The 7,797-nt window shown below is 37.7% G+C and overlaps 1 pseudogene; it reads left to right on the forward strand.

Annotated features, from left to right (window-relative positions):
* Positions 1–4,295: 4,295 nt before the first annotated feature.
* On the forward strand, positions 4,296–4,414 carry LOC118605797 (annotated as a pseudogene).
* Positions 4,415–7,797: the final 3,383 nt, after the last annotated feature.

Below are 7,797 nucleotides of genomic sequence, written 5' to 3' on the forward strand. Positions count from 1 at the left end.
CAAACCCTGGTGTTCTTCCAGCCTTCGTTTATCCCTTCTTAGTCAAGATGCTTATCCATAGTGTAGATTTGCTCAACACGCTGACTGGTCATTCATGCCTCATTCTCAAGAGCACTAGATCTGCAGAGAAAAGGAGAAGAGACCCCTGAAAGCTAGGTGCTTAGAACCCCTTCAACTTTCCCCACTCTTTTGCAGAGCCAGAGCCCTGAGACTTTCCTGAATACAGAAGGTAAAAACTAATCAAAAAGGAAGATAGTTGTACTTAGAAGCGATCTTTGATACCGGCCTCTCCTTTGGCCCCAATGTCGAATTCATCAGCAAGCCCTCGCAATACCACTTCTAAAATATATTTATTCAAAATAGTCCGATTTTCCCCATTTCCACTGTCGCCACTCTAATCTAACCACTATCATCTCTAGCCTAGATGACTGCAGCTTCCTAACTATATCCACTTTTGCCCATCACCAATTCATGTCCCACAATGCCTAGAACCAAGTTTAAATTCTTCAGTGGCTCTTCAATGCATTAAAGAAACCTCCAATCGCCTGATGGTGGGCTACAAGGATCTGCACAATTCGATTCCTGGCCACCTTCCCAACTTCCCCTCATGCCACTGTCTCCCATGCTCACCATATCAAGATGTACTGACCTTCAAAGTTATTTCTCATTCCTGACATTCTCTACTCTGAGCTCATCCTTCCATCGAGAACTCTTTTCTTCATTCTTACATGACTGGCATAATCCATACGTCATGTCTCAGTTTAAATGTCACCCCACAGTGAGTCATTCTCCCTCTCTCCACCTCAAGTTTTACCTTCCTTTCAGTCATTCATTGTTTCATAGCACTCGTGAAAATTTGCTATGAATTTAGCGGTTTGTTTTCTTGCTCTTAGCTGCCCACCCGCTAGACTCTAAGCTCCACCAGGACAGGAACTATGTCTGTTTTGTTTGCTGTGAGATGTATGTGTTTATTGTACTTCCTGGCTCATGTTCTCCACTCTTAGTGCTGTATGTAATAAGGCATTTTGAGTTCCTGAGCACTGTAAAAATCATAAAAATTATGGTGCCTCCTTTAGACAACTAAAAGTAAAATCTATGCTAAAATTAAAACTTGCATGTATAGTGAAATTAAATCAGCTTACTGTAGATTTTCTAATTGCAAAATTTTGGAAAAGATCATTGAAACATAACTTTTCTCATTTGTTTGGTGTCCCTGATTTGCTGGTAACCTAAGCACATGTGTTGTCTGTCATTGGGTAATATACAAGTGCCCAGGACGGGAAAGGAAAAACTGTTTCTTGTTTCAGTATCAAAGCAAAGGGTTATATTATCATGTACATCTTACGTAATAAATTTGTACTGGAGCAGTGGTCACCTTTAGCATCACACCTCTTTTCCCATCATAAGAACAATGAATCTGTTGGCCTCCCTTCATGCTTTCTCATCCTACACAGCCTACCAGCTCCTTAGCTATTGACAAATTCTAATGACCCAAATAAATTAATAGAAGGAAGAAGTTGTGCGAAAAACATGTACGTGGCAAACAATGTATATGCAAAAGTATTATGCTAGTATTAAACAAAAACTGAGTAACATGCTGTGTTCTTCCACATCTCAGGACCTGCATACGTTTCCTTCCCTCTGTCTGTAACGACTTGCCCCCGCCCCACCCCACTTTCCCTCCAGTAATATCTTTCCTGGGCTTCCATACTCAGTTATATCCTCCCTTTGTTTGCTTTAAGAGCTTCCTGTTGTTCTCTGCTGTAATCTTCATCATCATTTATTTTAAGTAATTACATAGTCTCACTTTCTTTTTAGATTATAAGCCCCATGAAAAGAGTGCTCATGTTATCTTAGTCACAGCTATGTCCCTGGTCCCTAGAATAGCACACAGTAGCAGCTAGCAATAAATGTTTGTTAATGTTTCAAAAAATGAATGAATGAGCAGTATCCCTGACCTCAAAGTGCTTATAATCAAATAGAGAAAGACGAAGGAAAAAGTCATTTACTACTCAACATCAGAAGTGTAATAATAGACATAACAGGGGACAATGGCAACTTCAGTTCTAATGCTAATCCTGGTATCAGCAAAAACTCCCTGAGGGGAATGATGGATAAACACTGAAGGCTAAAGAGTTGGGGCAGAGTAGTGACTTCCAGAGGAGATGGGGCAAGCAAAGGCAAAGGTGTCTGCTTGCCATACAGGGAGTCAGTCACCCATAAGACAGCTGGCCACAGGAGTACAGAGTTCATGCCTGCTTACTGATGCTTCCCATAAAGATATGCAACAAGGTCAGAGGATATTCTTATTCTTAGTGAACTCGAGAAGACCCTGACTGTTTCCATTTAATATTCTCTGTAAATATACACTACATTAATAATCTCTTGTCGATGAGACAGGGAATAAACTACAGTTTATTTGAACTCCTCCCTCTTTGCCCCTTTTTTTGCAGGTAAATTAGGTTACTGGCCTACCTCTGAGATAAACAACTCCACAAATCCTCAGAGCCTGCTGAAAGCTGGTCTGCGGTCATAACAGCAAGTTCATAAAAATAATTCTGAGTGATCTGAGTGTTTTCGAAATATCCAAAAGAATGTGCCATGCATAACCATACTTATTATGTTATATTAGGAATGATATTAGCTAATATTATTTGCCATTTACTATATGCCAGATACTTGTCAACTCTTTGTACACATGAACTTTGATCTTCGAAACAACCCAATAAAGTAGGTACTGCTATTATGTCATACAATGAAGAAACTGAGGCACAGAGAAATTAAGCAACTTAGCCGAGGTCACTCAGAAAACAAATGGTGGAGCATGAACTTAACTGAAGTGTCTGTTTTCATTTTACAGCTTCCTCCCATTATGATATGGTTTCTCCTGAAAATTTAATGCTGCTTTTGGAGCCAAGACCCAAACCCTGTTCCTTTGCAGACATCTCATAGATTTCAGAAGTCAAAGTTGGAAAAGTCTCGAGAAAGTTAGACAGTCTGGTTACTGGTAGTATTATTGGAGGAGACACTCTCAGAGCAAAATCAGTATTTTCCAAAGAACCCATGGACACTACTGACAATATACTAGATGAGTCTGAACATGCATGCACAAACATTTCCATTTTAATAGCTATGTATTTTGAAAATACAGATTGGATAGACATTACACTAATATGCATATATACCAATAAAATAATTATTTCTTTTCAATTTTGAGAAATATCAAAAATATATGACTACACAAATAATCTTATAACTTATATAGCCGTGATTCAATTCAGAGGTTGCTGACATTATAATTATTTATTAATTTATTCATTCAAGAAATATTTATTGAACATCTAATATGTGTCGGCATGTTCACAAATAAACAGACAAACAAACAAAAATTCCCATACCTTTCAGAGGACCTGAATAGCATTTCTCCAAAGGGACATACAGACAGCCAACAGGCATATGAAAAGATGCTTACCATCACTATTCATCAGACAAATGCAAACTAAAATGACAATGAGATATCACCTCACACCTGTCAGAATGGCTATCATCAATAAATCAACAAACAACACGTATTGGCAAGGCTGTGGAGAGAACACTTATGTGTTGTTGGTGAGACTATAAATTGGTGCAGCCACTATGAAAAATAGTATGGAAGATCCTCAAAAAATTAAAAATAAAACTAACACATAACCCAGCAATTCAACTTCCTGGTATTTATCTGAAGAAATCCAAAACACTAATTTGAAAAAACATATGCACCCCTATGATTTACAATAGCCAAGATATGGAAACAACCTAAGTGTCCATCAGTAGATGAATAAAGATGTGGTACATAGATACAATAGAATATTACTCAGCCATAAAAAGAATAAAATCTTGCCATTCGAGACAACATGGATGGACCTAGAGGGTATTATGCTAAGAGAAATAAGTCAGACAAAGACAAATATTATATCATTTCACTTATATATGGAATCTTAAAATAAATAAATGAGTGAACAAATAAAGCAGAAACAAATTCATAGTTGCCAGATGGGAGGTGGGGTAGAGGGCTGGGTGCAAAGGGAGAGAGGATTAAGATATCCAAATTGCCAGTTACAAAACAGTCATGAGGATGTAAAGTACAATATAGGGAATATAATCAATAATATTGTAATACCTACGTATGGTGTCAGATGGGTACTAGACCTATCCGTGTGATCACTTTGTAAATTACATAAACATCTAATCACTATGTAGTACATCTGAAGCTAATATAACATTGTATGTCAACTATAATTGAAAAATAAATTTTAGTCTATGGCCATGCTACCCTGAACAAACCTGATCCCGCCTGATCTCAGAAGCTAAGCAGGGTCAGGCCTGGTTAGTACTTGGATGAGAGACCACCTAAGAAGACCAGGTGCTGTAGGTGTAAAAAATAAAAAAATAAGAGATTGTAAGCTGACAAGGTCCTTGCAATCTGTGAGGTCAACCAAGGGTTGCCTCGCCTAAAAAATAAAAAAAAGAAAAAAGAAAAAGAAATTTTAAAAGCTATGACCTTTCATATTAGAAGATAATAAATACTAAAAAAAAAAAATCATAAAGCATGGTAAGGGGATGGCAGTAGAGAAAAGGAAATTTAAAGTTTTATTTTGTTAATTAAAAATTATTACAAATACATTTGAAATCTCTTACTTAAAAAAATAGATGATTTTGCTTTAAGTTCCTTTCTCTGGGGACACTCTATTTACTATGCCTATTTTATCATTGTTTTTCTGAAGCCGGAGACAGATGTCTTTTTAAATAATACATAATTAAAGTACATAAAAATAAATGCTACATAAGTGAAGTAAATATCTAAAGAAATTATTTGATAATTAATAAATATTATTAGATAATAATAACAGTGCTGCATGGATATGGCAAAGAATAAGAGAATAGTATTTGAATGTTTAAATTGGGGAATTATTCACCTGGAGAATACCAAACACCTTTTTCTCCTGCCCATCCTGCCTAGTTGATTCTGTTTGTGTTGGTGGGAAGAGAAAACTAGAATCACTCACCCCAGCCAGGTCAGCTCCTGGTATTGAAGATAAAATAAATGCTCCTTTGCAACGTTAGTGGGGAGGATTCCATCACCTAAACACATCTGCATTTCTACAACCTGCAGGTTTCTTCTCTGCTTATTTACAGGATCATCTCTGTGGAGACAGCAGGAGATTCGGCACAGAGAGAAATACAAAAAGAAGCAGGATCATCACCACTTATTCTTTTATGTTACACAGCTCCACTTACATGACGCTCATGGTTCTAGGTACTTTTGCCGTACGCTTCTTTCGCCGCAAACATTTTCGCCACGTAACTAATTGGCCATAAGGCAATTTTGCCGTAAAAGGAAGGAAAAAGAACCACAAATAAAAGAACATTAAAAAGGACATCATGAAACATGAAAAATGAATAACAAAATTGACTTTATTGCAAAATACAAGATATTTGAATGCATTTAAAATGTCAGTAGCATCATGGCAATACTACGCAAATAACTGATTTTATTTTGTGAATTGTACCTAAATGCCCTCCCCCCGTGGGAAATTGAGTTCAACTCTACGCTCTCAGAGGTTTCTCCCCATTGTAATGTTTCAAAATAAGAAACCACTAATTCTTTGGGGCAAATCATCATCATCTGGAAGAAATGTTAACTATTTTAAGACCACCACCACCATGTCTACTCATAACTATATAGACCATTATGAAAGGTAAGATTTATGTATATTATAAAGATGGGAGTAACTGTAAGAAATTCATCCAAACGACCAACCAACCAAGGAAACAAAAAACCCAAACTATCAACCGGTTACTATATCTTTTTTACAGAGGTTGACTTGTCAAAGGAGAAATTAACCAACCCAATGAAAAGTTACAGTATCTTTTACGACAAAATTGCCTTACGGCCAATTAGTGATGTCGCAAAAACGATTGCGGCAAAGATGCTTACGGAGAAAATGCCTGCCAGTGATGCTGACGTGGAAGTGCACGCGCGTCCTGTGGTTAGTTGGTCAGGCTCTGGTGGAAGCCAGGGGCCACGGGCTGCACAGAGCAGGATCCAGGCTTTCCCATGGAGATGGATAAGTGCCGAGGATAAGTTACAACCCTTAACGCAACCACCTAAACTCCTTAAGAATGACCCCATGCAGGAAAAAGTTCTCTCACATTTTAATATTAATTACTTAAGAATGAGTAACAAATAATCATAGCTAACGTTTATTGAACACGTAACGATGTACCAGACGTGCTAAAGCTTTATGTGCATCATCCTATTTAATTCTCACGATGACTCCGTGAGGTACTACGATTACTGCCATTTAACAGGTGAAGAAACATAGGTTCAGGCAAGTTAATTAACATGTCTCAAATCATATCTATGGTAAATCGAGCCTAGGCAGTCTGACTTTGAATTTTGTACTAATCCCATTTGAACCTATACATAACACTATGGGTTAAGAAAAAAGTATTTTCATTCCATGGAAGAATGGCAGAAAAATGTAATGGATAGGAGAGCAGATGCTAGCGTTAGAAGAATGAAAGTTTTAATTCTGCCTCTGCCACTTATTAGCAGAATTTGGAAATTTGATCTAACTCCTTGAAGACTTAAAACCTCCCACATTGTCACACTTTAGAAAACTTTTAATCTCTCCCTACCTGTTGTTGTCATTATCGTCATCATCATCACAGCTATCACATATTAAATGTTTTCTCACATTAATTTTTTTCCCATGTCCGAAATTGCTATGTCATTCCTTTAACTCTTTAGATTAAGAAGTGGCTACAATGTACTATTACTACCACCAATAATAATAGTAGTAATAGTCATTTATTGTACACTTACTACATGTAAAGTGCTTTTAGTGTATTATTTTATTCTACCTTTATAACTACTATATGACATAAATACTAGTGTTATATATAATTTATAGTTAGAAACGTAACTCACCTAGAACGCAACACTGCTAATTTCACCTCCTTTTCTCCTACTACCCTGACTACCAGTTGTCTTGGGACCTCCAAAAGAGCAGGAAATTGAACACTTCAGGAGTTTGACACACAAAAATGTTTGCAACTATCCAAGTTGTATTCTTGAGAACTGTGATTGCTCAAGAAATCTGTCTTCTCTGTTTCAATTTCCTTTTCCACAGAGGAGGGCCAGATATCTCTTGGTCCTCTTCAGAGGGGGAGCTGAAAAAACAGTAGGAACAGGTGACTCACCTGAAAAGAACAAGGGAGAGCGAGTAGTGCCAAGGAATCAGACTATTGTTTTATTGCAAAGTCCAGGCGCTTGCTTTCCTTTTTAACAACCTTGAACGGCATTGAGTAAAAGATGCTATAAGTGACAAACATATTTGGAGTGATAATAACTTCCTATTTGACAACATCATTTTCTCCATATTTGTTATTAGTTTTTACTGACGGCAAATTTAATACATTTCATTGGAGAAACCATAGAAAATGCACAAATAGCTATTTTGATGAAATTTAAATTATCCTTTTTCCGTGCCTATACACACACCTTTGAATCGTTTTTAAAAGACCCGAAGTCCAGAAGTCCAGGGTAGGAGAGACCAAGAGCATCCCAGAGGCCAGCAGCACAAATACCTTCCCCTCCAGGTTTTGCAGCTCGGTTCACCCATCTCCCCTCCCCCTTAGTCTTGTCGCTTACCATTGGTCATTACCATGACAACCAGCAGCTGCCGGAGCAGGCAGCCTCTACCGCAGCAGGGGTGGGGCTGTGGGGGAGGGGGCAGGAGAGGAGGAGCCAGA

This window comes from Rousettus aegyptiacus, unplaced genomic scaffold, assembly GCF_014176215.1.
Source record: "Rousettus aegyptiacus isolate mRouAeg1 unplaced genomic scaffold, mRouAeg1.p scaffold_m13_p_7, whole genome shotgun sequence".
Taxonomy (NCBI): domain Eukaryota; kingdom Metazoa; phylum Chordata; class Mammalia; order Chiroptera; family Pteropodidae; genus Rousettus; species Rousettus aegyptiacus.